The sequence below is a fragment of the Coturnix japonica genome, chromosome 12, assembly GCF_001577835.2.
Source record: "Coturnix japonica isolate 7356 chromosome 12, Coturnix japonica 2.1, whole genome shotgun sequence".
Taxonomy (NCBI): domain Eukaryota; kingdom Metazoa; phylum Chordata; class Aves; order Galliformes; family Phasianidae; genus Coturnix; species Coturnix japonica.
Window position 1 is genome coordinate 830,809 of NC_029527.1, and position 16,098 is coordinate 846,906.

At 43.8% G+C, this 16,098-nt stretch overlaps 1 long non-coding RNA gene across 1 annotated transcript; it reads left to right on the plus strand.

The window, feature by feature from the left end:
• The first annotated feature begins 130 nt into the window (after positions 1-130).
• Positions 131-7,823, plus strand: LOC116654023. Its single transcript, XR_004308829.1, has 2 exons — positions 131-2,320; positions 7,307-7,823. It is a non-coding gene; the product is annotated as an uncharacterized LOC116654023 (long non-coding RNA).
• Positions 7,824-16,098: the final 8,275 nt, after the last annotated feature.

Here is a 16,098-nt window from a genome sequence, read left to right on the forward strand (position 1 = left end):
GCTCATAGACAGTCCTGTGGGCTTCATAAGAAAGGCAGGTCCTCCGTGCTGCTGCTGTGGGGCTCACGTTGGAACAGTTAGGGACAGACAGAAATAACACATAAAGCCTTTCCTTTGTAAGCACTTGAGCATCTTACCTGGTTGGGGAGCAGCCTTAGAGCCTGCTGCACAGATACTGAGGAGGAGGCAGGGGCTGTGTCTTCTCCTAGGGAGCAGAACCTGTTGTTCTCTCTCCTGCATAGCTGTGGCCAACACGATAGCTTTGTCAGCTCTCATATGCTGCAGTTCACAATCCCCTCTGCTTCACCAGAGCAGTTTTTCAAAGGTTCATAGTGTAAAACACATCACTCAAAAGATGCATATTCACCTCTTTGAAGAGTTTTGTTTTTCACATGGCCCTATTAGCAATACACTTCCCCATATGACAGCAGGCTGAGCAGAGCTTACCATACGAGTGATGCTATCTAAGCACATCCAAACCCACGATTGCTTCTGAGCAGAGATGGAGAAATGGACATCAACAAAAGCAATTCTGGTTTGCCAGGAAGACCCGGTGTGTGATTTTTACCACATACCACACAGCAGGCAGGAGAAAACAAACTCCAGATTAGCTGAATTCCTTCTGCGACCGAACCTGTGTTTTTGAAAGAGCCTGCTTCAGTACACAAGTGTTTGTGGGAGATTAGTCCCTATTAACTAATAACCTTTGATTATGTTTATTCCCACAGCTTGTTTGCTCAGGTGTTTGTCACACTGAAGCAGAAATATGCTTTGGTGACACAGCTTGTTCATGGCTCAGCCTGCATTTTTGTGATTTCTTGGCACCTGAATGATGGATTACTATTTTCTGAGCGAATCCCTTCTCTGAAAGGCCTTCCATGCAAGGAAGGGCTCTGGGTAATTAGAAAACAATAACCTTGGCATACCCTCCTGATTTGTTTTTAATGAAATTAGGTGTGCAGAGGGTAGATGCTTCGTCCAGAGTCAAATAGTGAATAAGTGGCAGAACTGACATTCCTTGTTCCTGCTCCATGCCTCCAACAAGCAGTCCAGTCGGCTTCCCCTGCCTTTCCAGGCTGTTGGGTGGTTAAAAGGCTATCTGTCTGCTTGCTTTTTCATACAGAATTATAACAAAAAAAAGCCAACGTCATGTATGGGGAAGCCTTGCACTGACACAGACTGGATCAGATTAATTAACAGAATGCACACTGCGTCCTCAGCCAGTGCTCAGCAGCTCAGTTGTAGTAAACTGAGCGCATCGCAGCCATGTATGGATGTTACCTTTAGAACAACCCTGTGAAGCATCATCTCCATAGGGATAAGGAAATATAAACAGAGTGAATGAAGTTATTTGTCCAAATCCACAGAGGCAATCTAGGACAGAGCTTTGGTCTCCTCTCTGTTAGACTGCACTGCACATCTCTGCCTGGGTGCTGAAAAAAAAGGGAGCTCCTGGACAAATGAGTGAGGAGCTTCCAGGACCTCAGCCTTGAATTTGGAAGATTCACATTTCTAAAGCTGTTGTCACTCTGGCAGCAATCCTTTGGAAAGGTAACATTACCTCTTGACAACTCGACGTGGGTGCAGTGCCTCTGCAAAACTGTGCTGTCCATGTAAGTGTGCACCAGGATATGTGAAGGAAGGCAGGTAATGTGGTAACAGAAATGCTGCACCAGCACACCTATGTCTCTAGAGAAAGGGCTTTTCTGGAGAAGATGGCACTAGATGCCCTTGTAAAAGGACAAGAAGTTCTGTGCAATGAGATGCACAGCCATTGCATTGCCTTGGCCTTAGCTGCAGGGGTTTGCCTTTAAAAAGGGGCTGAGGGGAATTCTGAACCTCTTGAAAGACAGCGCTAGGTCTTCATTCCCACTCTTCATTTCTAAACCCCTACACCTCTTATTTTTTTATTTCCTGGGCTATAACTATAAGCTGCCCGAATTGCTGGTTTTCAATCTGCTTCCCACTGGTCCCGTCGCAAAATCTGATAGACTAAATACCCTTTTCTCTGTAGAGCTGGTGCTGGGTTGAAAGTGGTGAAGGCTGAAGTCCTGCCTCGGTGTTTTGAGGTGGTGTTCCTCAGGTGACAGCGCTGCAAGCTTTCCAAACCATATTGCCACGGGAGTCACATTTGGGATCTGCTCCTTGTGGCATTTTTGTGGTGACACTCTCCAGCCAGTTCATCATCTGAAGGGAGAGAAACTGGACTCTCTTGTCTAAGAGCAGAAGGCTTTGCTGGAACTGAAGACCAGATAATGTACTGACAGGCTCACGTCCCTGTACAGGACCTGACTTTGCTGTCTTTCACAGAACATTTAAGGTAAGTTTAATGGACAGATTTCTCTATTAGTAGCTGGACTGGTACTGCCAGTTCTTTGAATCATAAACCAGGTGCAGTAATTACTGTCACACTGCTCTGTGTTGATTTTCTACCAAAGAGTATAAGACTCTTCTTGCCATTCCTACTTCCATCCCATCCATCTCTGATCAGATCAACGTGGCTGACTTTGCTTCTTTTCTGGGGTAAAAGCACATATCTTTGTAGATAGCTCAGATGCCATCTGTCAGAGGTAAACGAGGATGCCCACCTTTACATTTGCGAATGAAATAGTATTCAGGATGTTGGAGAGATGTGTGATGTTAGGGGGGTAATGAAGTGAGGAGACTGCTATTGTGCCTCCATATATTAAGGTAATCGTGGCTGAAACAGGGGGGAGCAAAGCAGATCTAGGCTGAACAAATAAGTTCTCATATGTCAGCATCATGAGATGCAGCAGCTCCTATGCATCTCCACATGTCTGCCTGTTACAGGAACATGAAAATGTGTGCATGGCCACATAAACAAGCACAAACACTGTGACACAGCAAAAAGTGCCTGCAAGAAGAGAGAGCTAAAAAAGACTGATGGAATGATAGCAGCATCCAAACTTCCTGCCAGGGTGTGCTGTGGGTGGCAGGATAAATCTATTTCTTCCCCTCTAGGAACAGCTGCCTGCTGGAGAGAACCAGGCAGTGTACTAGCTTAGCATTGCAGTTTATTAGAAGAGTTTCTTAATAAACGGGTCAGAGCGATAGAAGAGCCATTCCAGTGCTGAAAGCTGAGGAGCTGCTGTTCCTTGTTCATGGAGACTTGGTGGAAGAGGAAGCAGCTAAGAGACAGACTTTAGCCATGGGAGGGAAAAGGATAGGAAGCTGCATTCCAGTTGGTCCACAAGGAACATTTGTTGCTTGCAGCTTAAGGGATTTATTCCTTACTTAATGTGTTACAGCCTCAGGGAAGGTGGGAAGGATCACTCTGCTGCTTATCTGCCAGTGTATCTCTAAACTGGTGCTTGTTAGTATGGAGAAGCTGATAGCATCCCTCTGGTACACTCAGACTAGAGCTAGCAGTTGCTTGGAGTCTGTTCTCAGCCAAACCTTGTCTCCTCAGTGCTCACTGTTGCTCGGAGTCCTGTGTTTTCTGCCTTAAAAACTTTGGGCTACCTTGGCCATAATGAAGATGTCCTCGCTTGGGCTGAAGTCTGTTACCTCTCTGAGCAGCAGGTCTCTCTTGAAGGTCTTGACATGCTGCCTAATGTCTGGCTACACATAATGATCTACAGCATGATGAAACAAACGTCTGACTGCAAAAAAGGTGGGTGTTTGCTTTACTCGTAGAAGTCCCCACCCGTCTGGGGAAAGTCTAATGACATCAAAAGGGTTGGAGGACTGAATCACTGTCAGAGGCCTCCCTGTGCTCCAGTCCTACAAGGCAGCTCAGCAGAGCCCAGAGTTAGGAAAGAACCTCATAAGGGTTAAAAACATCCATCAGTGAGCACTGGCCCATGGCTGAGGCCAAGTCAGGCTCCAACAGTTGCTCTCACAGTCATCTTATTGCAGTGGAGTGGGTCAGGCATATCTCAGGCAAAGGTCTCCCACCCCAAAAGGCATATGCGAAAAGAGAAACCCTATGCAAAACATTGGTGCATCAAGCTTTCCTCAGTTTCCTTGTTCTTAGAAGTGTTTCTGGATCATTTCAATTCTTAAAAATTAAAATACTAAAGTAATACCAAAACAGTCATCAAGCATTCCCTGCACGAGAATATCTTTTAGTAAATAAAACACTTGGTAACTTTAGGTATCCCTTTTTATTTACTGCATATGTGGTTTCCGGCAAATAAAAGTTCAGATGTGTTTTCAAGACAAAAAAGAGGTAGAAAAATATCGACAAAAATGTCATGGGCTCCTGACGAAGAAGAAATGGGTCTATTTCAGACCCTGTGAAAATGGAAGGAGACTTGAAATGTCATTCAAGATGGGTTTATGTGCCCAAAAGCTTTCCTCATTTTTTTCTTTCCCTCCAGCTATAATGATCGGTCTTTTAAAAGATATTAGCCTTATTGACATCCTTAGATGATCACAGCACAACCACCTTGCTGCCACAATCTCTAAATTCCAGCCTTCCTCCCCCTGCTCTCCCTCCTCCTCTGTGCACTGTGCCTGAGGATGCTCAGTCCTGACTCTGACCTCTGTTTGGGTAAATGCTGTCCCTGGTGTAGGGCAAGTCGCTGTGGTGCTGCTCTCAGAATGCCCTGTGCAGGCAGACTTGGTGGCTTCCTTACGCTGTGCTAACATTTCTGGTGATCCTCATAGTAAAACTTGGCAGATAACAGGGTTTTATACAAAGAGATGCACATTTCTGTGTAATTTTCTCCCTTTTGTTACTAATCATATCACTGCAAAACATAGTTTACAGCATTATAAATAGGATCTGTTGCTGGAGGGGATTGTACAGCTTCTGTCAACTTTTCAGCGCCCAAATGTGAAACAGAAGCAATTAAATTCCGAGGGGAAAAAAGTAACAGCGTGGAACACATCAGAAATCAGGTCATGAATTCACACAGATGGGAAAGCCAGGAAGCAGAGGGAAAGCAGGATTTTGATTGACTCACCGTCAACAGTAAATGAGCCATTGGCGGTTTACTGTCAATTTTTTGCCTTTTAATCTTCAAGTTCCAGAGGTGATGGCACCCTCCTCAACCCACTGCTTGGGGGAGGGGAAGGAGAGGGAAGTGGGGCAGGAAAAGCCATGGCCAGAGTTCAGGTGAGAGCAGGGTCAGCATCACAGAGGGAGGAAGGCAGGTTTTTTTGTTCTCTAAATCTAATAAGCAGAGCTAAAATTAAACGATATCCAGGCGATACATTCATGAGCATTAAAAATATGCCACCCGAAAGGCATCCTGAGGTCTCCGCAGATTAAATAATAATAGCTTTGTGTTAGTAACTAGAGGTATTGGCCAGCTCCAAACCCCACAGTGGGAACTGCCATACAAACATAACTGAGTGCAATGCTTGCTCTGGGGAGGCAGGAAGGAGCAGACACCTCCCAGCTGAAGGCAAGAGCTTCTGTTTGCTCTTATAAAGCATCTGCTGAATTGCTTGTGAGGAAGGGGATGCAGTGCTCAAATCACTCCTCTCCTGTGTCAGCCCAGTGTCCTCCAGTGCAAAACCAGCTGCAAGCTGGCAGCGCACAGCAGGGCACTGCACAGGAGCTGCTTGCTAAGGCTGTGCCCAAAGGCTGTCCCAGACTCAATGGGATTTTGCAAACCATGTGTGTTTTTAGCATGTAGCAACTCAGTATAGACCTCCTTTTCGAGCAGCAGTGCAGAGCTTCTGAGAATGAAGCAATCAGTTATAAAAGTAACCTTGCAGCTAAGCTTCAAGGGGGAGTTCTGCACGCCAGCAAATTTTTGCTGTTTATTCATTCTAGACATACTTACAGACTAATTCTCCTCTTACTCTGATTTTATATCAATTACTCACCATTGATTGAGTGGAGTTAATTTAAATTTACAGCAGTGTAAGTGAGGAAAAGCTGCTCATAATCAGCAGCAAGTTCATTTTGCCACCTTTACTCACCATGAATAGTACCTCACTCATTGAATAATCCTATAAATTCCTCTCGGGGTTTCTTGCAGAATAGGATATGTGATCTGAGTAAGGATGGCAAACACTTTTCATACTTTTCAAATCAATTACTCCAGCAGACTGGACTTGGTGATACAGCACCAGATTCTATGTGTACACCCAAGATTTATAGAGAAAAACGACCTGGTAATACTGTGTGTCCTGTAAAAAAGGAGCAAGGCCATGCCACGATTTAAACCCTTGAGTCAGAGCTGACACAAAGAATTCAAACTTAATCTGAGAGCCTCAGATGTTCAGCTATGCATTCTTCATAATATTCTTATGTGCAGATTTTAATGGCATTTCCTGCCTACTGCATGGCTTGGAGTTTGGGAGAGGTGTGATGTAAGAAAGGAGAAAAAACATTATCACAGCACTATTTGGGCAGACACCATTGGAACACTCTTTTCCATGAGAGACCATCCATTCACATTGTGTATTTTCATGCGCTTCGGAAGTGATTACTTGATTTCCTCTTACTGTTAGAAAAAGAAAATGAAATGGTATTAGAGCAGGGTAATACTTGCTAAATTTTTAACTGAGAAACCACATTCACAATGGCAGCCCTTATGCAGCCTATGCTTGTTGCAATGCTATGCTGAGATGGTAATAGCAGGGCAGCAAAGTCTTTGGATACAGCAAATGAGAACAAACCCAAATGCAGCAGCCACAGATGGAGAAGTGAAAGACAAGAATTGCCTACCTCTGTAGAGCCTCAGGTAGGCAGGGACTGCCAGCAAGAGATGCCCTCAGCTCCACTGCCAACCCTTAAATGAGGTCTGGGAAGGGGTGAATCCTGCCTCCACCCCTTCCAGTTATTCAGCTGCACTGCTTGCACCTGAGCTCTCCTGGGTTGGCCCTGCCTTCCCACATGCTCCATCACTGTTTCAGACCATGACTGAGCATTTCCACAAGGGATTTCCCTGAATGAGACCAGCTTCATTAAGGGCTGATGAACTCAGAATTCCTCAGTAGTGGATCAGTTTTACATTTCCTATGTTAAATCAAAGCTTAGAAACTTAAGAATTAAGTTATATGTTTTTGTTTTTACCAGAACAATTTTGTTATCACTCAGGAGACATAGAGAAATGTATAAAATAATTAACCACACTTATTAATCATTTGAGAATGATTTATCTTGAAGACAAACACTCAGTAAGCAGAAATTATATTAAATTCTTAATCAAACAAAATAGAAGCTTAGAACAAAAGCCCTTTTATAGGGTTATCTGATGTGATCTACAGTAGGAGATAGGATCTGTGCCTCTGCAGAGGATTGTGTATTCTTTCTGTTGAGCCAGCCATTTTGCCAGGGGATAGGCCTAAAACTGTATGTTTTTCTTGCTTTGCCAATCCAAAGGAACAGGAAAGGATGCAGAGATCAGGAAGCAGCAGAGCTGATGTCAAGAACAAGCTCAAGAGGCATGGATTGATTTCCTTCAGTTTAAGTCCTCGGCCCTACAGCAGGATCTGTTATCACTGTGATACAGGGTGGATATGTGTCCATGCACTCAGGTACGTTGCCAATTCTACTATCATGATTCAGACCCTGTTGTTACTGAGGAGGTGGAGAGGGAATCTCCCCCAGTGTAGGTGGAAGGGCGGCAGCTGGACGTGGTGCAGACACAGCCCTGGTGATGGCTGAGACCAGAGGTCAGGATTGCACAGCCTGTGCCTGGCTCTGCACGTTGCGTGACAAATGGAAATTGCTTGTCTCTACCTGACTGCATGTGTTTCCACTTGATGGGTTTTGTATTTACGTGTCTACATTGGAGGAATGTGCAAGTATGGAAGCGCAGAAATTTTCAGGACCTGTAAGCAACCTGGCTTCTTTGATTTCTTCTTTTAAAAATAGTTCTGTGATTCTTTTCTAACAGAAAAAAAAAAAAAAAAAAAGCATTCTTTCAGCAAAATGAATAAGAGACACAAAGATGTTTTGATATCTGAGATGACTCCATATCAGTGAAGCCATCTCATGAGTCTCATGGTGATACTGCTGGCCACACACACTTGGCAATGAGCAGCTGAGCCAACCTTAGTTCTATATCAAGCCCAGGGAATGGTAGGGCAATTTTAGTGTGTGCAGGGCAAAGCAGGTGTTCTGTGGCATGGACAAGGCAGCAGATGTGACCAATAGGTGCATCCATAGATGTTTGTGTGGTTTGTGGTGGGCAAATCAGGAAAATGCAAATAGGAACTTGTTTACATTTGCTATTGATCTGTTAGATTATTTATTTGACCTTCTGCTTCAATTCATTGCCACTTACAGTCCTGCCTACTTAGACTGTAAACCTTTCAGGAAAAGGATTATTCCTAGCCTGGAGGCTTCTTGATATTGCGTGAATCCCCAGGTGATTCTGTGATAATAATAACAGTCAAGAAGACAGGAAAAAAAAGGTTTTAAATGCACTGTGGTAAATGCTTGCAAGGGAAGATTCATGGAAACACCAGAAGAAATGGGGTAACCTTGATATGGATACGTCTAAACTAGTAACTAAAAGAGTTGGAGAGAAAGACTGGGGAAGGACCATATAACCAACAGGCAGACAACTGAACTATATTTAAGATGGTCGTTTTTAAAAGGAAGCTTATGGAAGGGAATTTTGCTCTAGTTACAGGCAAAACAGTGGGAACTAGACTCAAAGGGCCAAATAACTCCCATCTCTGGTCTGGTGTCCAGCATACACAGGGAAAGGACACAAAGTCAGCAGCCTGTGTGATAAGAGCATCCCAAGTTATTTTTATATAACTCTGTGTTATTGCATTCTGCCTTAGTTGAGAACCGAGAAGACTGTCTGAAGCAACAAGTGAAAGCAGCATTATAAATTTCATAGAGGAGAACAGTTTGACAGAGATGAAGCAACTTTACCATGCAAAGAAAAACTGTGCTTCACTAACCAGCAGCATTTTGTTTTTCCTGTCTGCAAAAACAAGACAAGGGAAAACAAAGTAACAAAATTTACTGGTGTACTTAAAAAAAACCCACTAAGTCGTAGGAAACTGGGGCTTCAGCATAAAATGCATACACATAAAAAGAGGTTTCCAGAAGCAGGGAGAGGCTGAACTGCATAATAGGTGCAGCAATATTCAGTGTTTCCTGGAGAGCCACAGGATAAAGAGTCCAAATATGAAGAAAATGATTGAGAGTTGAAGAGATCACAGAAGATAAAAAGGAAAGTGTAAATAAACAAATACAGGAGCAGCTCAACAGTGCCTGAAATTTACCTAAAAAGATGTTTCTGGGCAATGAATGATGAAGGTTCCTGACATATACTGCTGTTTACCATGCTGAGTATAACACAAATTTACTGTAATACTGGATTATTGCTAAATTCCATTGAGTAAGAGCTGTGCTGTATAAAGAGTCGTAGAATCATTGAGGTTGGAAAAGACCTCCAAGATCATTCAGTCAAATGATCACCAGTAATTCCCACTAAACCACATCCCTCAACACAGCACCTACACATTTCTTGAAGAGCTGAAGGGATGATGACACACATTGCTGGCTCATGTTCAGCCCAGCCTCAGCCAACACCCCCAGATCCATTTCTTCCACACAGTCTTCCAGCCACCCTGCCCCAAGCCTGTAGTGTTGCCTGGGGTTGTGGCAGTCATAGTGCAGAACCCAGCACTGGTCTTGCTGAACTTCATCCCATTGGTCACACTTTGGTTTTCAGGGCACAAGAAAAGTTTCTTCTCTCTAGTTCCCTCACAAAAGGTAATATCTTCTGATACCCACAGCTTCGTACAGAAGACACTTCTGCTTCAGTCAGAACTTCCTTTTTAGGACCATTTTCTCATCCTTCCCAACTGGCACTTCAGCCTGGTTCAGAGCACTGCCAGCTCTTTATTGTTCAGAGTATATTGTTCATATTGTTCAGGTTCAACAGAGTTTTAAAGTCAACCTTTTATGTTTTTCTCTTGACAGAAAGCATGGTAATTTCAGAGCTGATTAACATTTTTCACAGGAGTGTTTTCCCATCAGACAATTTGGTTTCACTTAAACTGAAATTTGCAATGAGAAAATGTCAGTTCTGGAAAAAAAAAAAAAAATTAGAAAAAGAAACAGAGGTTTTCAAGCTATGAGAAACGTAACCAAATATTTTGTTTAGAGTTGACATTTCAACATAAAATGGCTTTTTGTTGCTGTTGACTCAAAATTAATAATGTCATAACTGAACGACACATTGGATCATTCTGTTTTGCTGTAAGATGCCTGGATCTTAACACTGAGACTTTATCCCAGGTTTTGGACTTTCTATTCAAGTTTGCAGTGAAGAATTATCTTGAAATTCCCATAGAAAGAAGGTTCCATTTCCTCCTCTGCCCTCACACCAGGGGGAGAGACCGTTCTGGAGCCGGAGGAGCTGATGGGAAAGCTGGGCAGCCTCATTTTGCACACTGCTTTCCATGTCATGGCTGAGACACATACAACTGGCCAAGGCACTTCTTAAAGCCCCTAGCTGGTTGGGCAGTTATGGGTTTATTTTCCTTAAAATCAATGCAGAATGCTTGAGTCCATCCCCAGCAATGCTTTGGAAAAATCCTTAAATCCTGTTTGTAAATGAGGAATAACAGTAGTTGCCTGTCTCACATGAGAGGGCTGTGAGTCTTAATTAATTGGTGCTTATAAAACTCTCTCAGATCCTTGAAAGGTGCTGAAGAAATCTCAGATCATGTTTACCCAAATGAGTGATTTGGGTGACATAGATAGAAGCGCTGAGCAAACCGAGCTGCCACTGGTAACAAGTGCCAATCATTTAGGGTTAACAGAACCTCTAATCCTCTCTGCCAGGTTCTGAACCCCCTTCCATGGGGTCTTTTTCTCCTCATTTTCACACATGAATGTAAAGAAGTACTTTTCAGGAAGTTAACAGTATTGCCAATTAAACAGATGGTGCCATTGGTGATGCAGAGTTTCACAAAGAGTTTCCACGGTGTTTCGGTTCTGGACAGATAGCCATGCTTCTGTTTCTTTCCTTTGTGGGTTTTTCTTTCTGTTTGCACCATTGACATCATCTCTAACTCATGCATGTAGACACAGAGGGGCAAAAGTTTGTGATCAGGACAGCAGGATCTGCAGAACAAAGTTTGTAAGTGAAGAGGCTTTACCTAAGCTCTATCCAAGGCTCCTTGGCCAAGGCTCTTCTTGCTCTGCTTGGCGTTCAGACACGTAGGATGTTTTTCCATCGAGTTGAAGTGTAGACCATATCAGCATTTCAAGAGAAAGGATATGGACTGGGGTTCTTGACTGATCTGCATGCTAATTTCTTGATCTCTGCTCCTCTCAATGCATCTCTTCCTCGCTCAGGAGAAAACAAACCTCTTGTCTCACACTTCCCATCTCTTTTAGGCTGCTGTTTGTCAGTTGAGCTTCTGTCTGCTGCTGTTTGGAGGTCTGTCTCACCCTCACCAACTGCACCCCTATTCTCCATTCTGTCCTGAGGCTTTGAGTCTCCTTACTGCCAGGACCAGAAGTTGAGCAGTGTGTTTTTTCTTGCACCATGGGCTTTAGCTCCTGTAGGAAAACATGCAAAGGACACTGTGCCAGCACACACATGACTACATTGACATAGGCCAAGGAGTGCCTTTCCCAAGTCCTTTTAACTCTCCCCCATGTGGAATAAATGATCTGAAAGAAGTCACAAGATTCCTAACAACTCTATGTTAGGAATAAAGTGAAAGCCAGAGAGAGCAAAAGGGAAGGGGAAAACCCTCCAATGGCCAACAGGAAAAGGCATGATGGGATCTGAAGCTCTCGTAGCAAGTAGGAGGCCACAAAAGAAACAGTATAAGAATAACAGCATGAGAACAACAAGTAGATAAGTACAACAATAGCAGCATGGCAACAATATGGGAAAAGACTGCTGGTGGCATTCTGGAAAAGCACCATTTTAACAGCTTAAGTGAAGGGTTACAGTGCCGCAAATAGCAAGCCCTTGGCATTACTAAGACTAAAGCACTATGCATCAGTGGCCCTCAGGAGCACTGTGGCTGCTTTTCTTTGTTCCCACACTCTCTTGATACCTGACCTAAAAGACATTTATTTTGATTTCCTTGTTGGAAATCCCCAGCTAAGAGTGGCAGCGTTCCTGCCAATGTGATGTCTGGGCAGCTTCAGCCTTTTGGTAAGGGCTGCAGTTTGGCTGTATCAAAATAAAACCGGTCACTTGGTTATAAGCTGGTGCATCCCAGATTTAGCCAAGCCCTACCAGCAGCAGTTATCTGCATTTCTGAAGTAACAGCCAGTATGCCGTGCCACATCGTTAATAATCATTGCTGAACAATGGAATCCAGTCAGCTATTCATTTTCTTCATTACATTTCAGAGGGTTGGCCATTCTATTGGCATTCACAGGGAAAATGTCCCTATTGTACATTACATGCAGATGTGGGGGAGTAAAGATTCGTAGCCAGGATTTTCAAAGGGAACTAAGGGGATTAGGTACTCAAATACCCTTGAATTTCTGTGGCTTAGGTACTTTTTAAAACTCAAGACAAAGCGATTGAGGAATGATTGGTGGATTCCATAGGTAATCATATTTAATGTGACTCATTCTCATTATGTTTTTGTCTCTGAGTCTACCAGTCCTGGGAACTGTATTCTCTGTCCTCACTCTGTCTGCATCTCCTTCCATACGGCTGCCTACAGCATCCTTGTGTCTGGTCACATTTGTCTCCGTGTGCTTGGCACAGTCTCTCCAGCGACCGATTCTCTCTGGCTCTCTCCCTGCACCCCCACCTTTATGTAGGAAGGCCAGAAATGTTTCTCTGCACATGGCACCCAGGGCGCTCACACTGAGTGCTTCCTTTGCATTGTTACATCTTTATTTCCCCATCAAGGAGCATAATACCTTCCTTGGGTCCAGCCAAGGAAGAAAAGCAAAACCAGTAAACAGATGCGGTAATTAGATCTGATGTCCTGGCTCTAGAGAGGAAATTGGGAGATAAATTAAAAGTTGGTCCCCTTGGAAGGCTCCCCAATGGATATTGATCAGGCTTAGGCGAACTAGAAACAGTCCAAGGAGAATTTATTCATTAGAAGCTGACAACCAATTGTTTCTTCCTCTCCCTGTTTCGAGGCTGCAGTTTTTGTTTGCCTGTTTCTCTGATCGAGGCAGCAGGTAAATTCCTTTAACCGCACTGCTTTGTCTGTGTTTGGGGGCAGTGGAGTGGAAGCATGAGGGCTGGCAAAGCTCATTAAAGTCAAGAGCTCAGAAGCAGCGCGCAGGTCTTGCCATTGCTTTCCCCAGAGATGCTCAGAGCCGCTCTGAATTCCCTGCTGAGACCCTGACCTCTTGTCCTGCAGATTACACAGCTGGTTGGCTAAAACCTCTCTGGCACAGACAGCGTTCCCAAGGAATACACATGGATCTCTGCTCAGGAGCAGAGGGAGGCAGAGAGGTACAGAGAGCCCTTGGAGGCTTTCATCTGCCTTGTCAGCGAGTCTGGCTATTTCTCCCTGGCTGCAGAAGCCAGCTATGATTTAAAGTGAGTTATCAGCTTGCCTCTAATCATATTTCAGTAGTTTGCTACTGTTAATAGCTTCCAATATAGCTGATATCCAGAGGAATTCTGGACCCAGTCCTGACTGTGATACTGCTCAGGGTAACAACTCCATGCAGACAATTGCTGTTATACAGACATTTCCAAAACTGCAAGGGAAGCTCCATAACTCAGCAAACACCAAATGCAAAGTTAGCAAACACAAACCTGAGTCTTCTCTTGGGTATCCAGTGCCATCTTTAAACCCAACCTTTACAAAGCAGCAATGTTTGAGGTGGTGCACAGAATAGGTGGTAGTGCTGTACCTCTTCATCCCTGCAATAGACAAGTAGAGATCCTATGGAAAACATCCACTCTCAGTCAAACATCTTGCTCTTCTGAAGCATAGGTCTGCCATGTGCAATGTGTGAATCAGGCTTCTGCCTGCAAATAGTATGTGATAGAACAGGAAGGGACCAGATTGCTAGAAATATGTGCAAAGGAGCTGGATTTGCTAGGTCTTCATGTTACATTTGCACCTGCTATTTCCTGCCTTCTAAATACATGACATTTCAGTATCAGCAATTTCTTCAGGGCTTTGCTTCTCTTATGTATGCTTGTGCACGTATATGTGCATAAATTCATTGTTTGTTTGTTTTTGTAAAAGCAAACTGAAACTTCAGAAATTCCATCGTGTGAGTTGAGCTTCATTCCTAGGTGATTCATTGGTTACATGGGAACATTTATCCAGACTGTATAGACTTCTACCATCCGGGCTGTGGGAGTACCTGATAGCAGGAGTGCGTGGTTATCTTCCTTGTAGGTCAGCGTATAAAGGAGGAGGAGGCAAATGCTTTACATCTGGGTTTCACAAATGCTCACCACCAACAAGAGATAGTGAGACTCTTGAATCTTGGGTTGGCCCCTGAGCTCTGAAATAAAACGTGTCCTTCTGGGTGCAGACTTTTCTGCCTTTTCCCCCTGTAACAGCCCTACAGGCCTTCATCCCTGCAGTTTATCTAGGTACTCAGTCTTCTCTAATTTGGCTAAGCCCTTAGGATGTGTGAATGCAAATCCAGACAATACAAGACTGCTGCTGAAATGTCAAAATTCTGAATCAGTTTTACACTTTAACATAAGGGATATGATGATTTATTTGTGGTTCACTGAGGTAGGGAAAGGTGCACTGTATAAATAGATAATACTGATTATGATGTCTGCTGCTGAACACAAAGAAAAAACAGCACATAAGTGACTTTCCCATCCTTCTCTTCTCTTAAAGAAAATCTGCAGAACTCCAGAAAGTTTTCCCTAGATTTATCTCTGGTGGGTTAGTAGCCGCTAGGCCAAGATGTTTTCCTATGTGATTTATATGTTTTTTCACTGGGCTTGGGATTTAATGTTTTCCCCCTAGGTGCCGGCCATTTGAAGCACAGCTTGGAAGAATGAAATAGTGTTTTAAACATTTGTTTCCATCTCAGAGTTGGACTTTAAACTTCAAAAATGGATTGGCAGTGGGTGAAAGGTCCTGGCTCGAAGGGTTCTGCGGAATGAGGTTCTTTATTTCATGAGAACTGGTGTGCCATGGATGGGAACACGGGCACCTCTGATGGCCATCTCTTCTTCCAACGTAATCTGCTCCTGAATGAGGGGTATTGGCTGCTGGGGTCCATCGATAGGTATGTTATAAAGGCCTGGTCACCACCCTGCTCTCTACCTTAGCCTGGCGATTAGCAATAGCTTGGACAGGGGCATTCAGTGGAATCAATGCTTGTTTCTAGGAAGAGCTGGATGGGAGCTGCTGACTCATTGCCCATAGGCTGTTCTGCCACCGTTTTATTTCATGAAGTTGAGCTGAGGTCTCACTGGTGCACAAAGGGAGGATGGGGTGGGCTTGTATCCCATTTCCAGCTCTTTGGCAGCCTGCATCTCTCAGGGATTTGTTTTGCAGCTTGAAAAAAAAATATAAAGCTTGATGAAATGCAATTTTGAAACATATGCATTTGGTAGATTAATGAACTAGCACTGACTAAATGAAATTATCGAGAGCAATCAAAACTCAGAAGAGAATTTTTTTTCAGGTGATTATAATGAGCTTCTCTCTTACACATGGACGAAAAGTTCCATGTGAAATCTGTGTTTCGTGGCAGAAATGTTCCCTTTTAGTCTCCTCGGTGAGAAAATACTATATGAAAAAAGTAAACAAAAAACTCCAAAGTGTTCGCTTCCACTTCATTGGTTTCAGGTTCGTTGTTCTTGGGTTAATATTAGAAGAAGAGCAGGATCAAAGTAAAACCGTTTTATTGATGTTCCCACACTCCTTTTGCAGTCGGGAAGTGATCCTGCCATGGGTTCAACTCAATTGCAATGACTTGCTGTTCACCTAAAGGCTTCTCTCCCATTCACCCTGACAGCACGTAGCAGTTTCTGTCTGGGATCTGGCTCTATCTGGTGTGCGTTAGCAGGAGTGGCTGCAATCAGGGAGTCCTGGTGATTAGGACCTGGAGGTGGCACGCACCTGCTGGGCTTCCGTAAGCTGGACTCTGACTTGTGGAAACCTGGCATCTACTTTGGGAAATGGTGATCTTTGGAAAACAGCCCTTGTTGCTGCTTAGCTCATGTTTTCTCAAATGTCTTCTGCAAACACTGACGTGAGGAAGATGTGTCC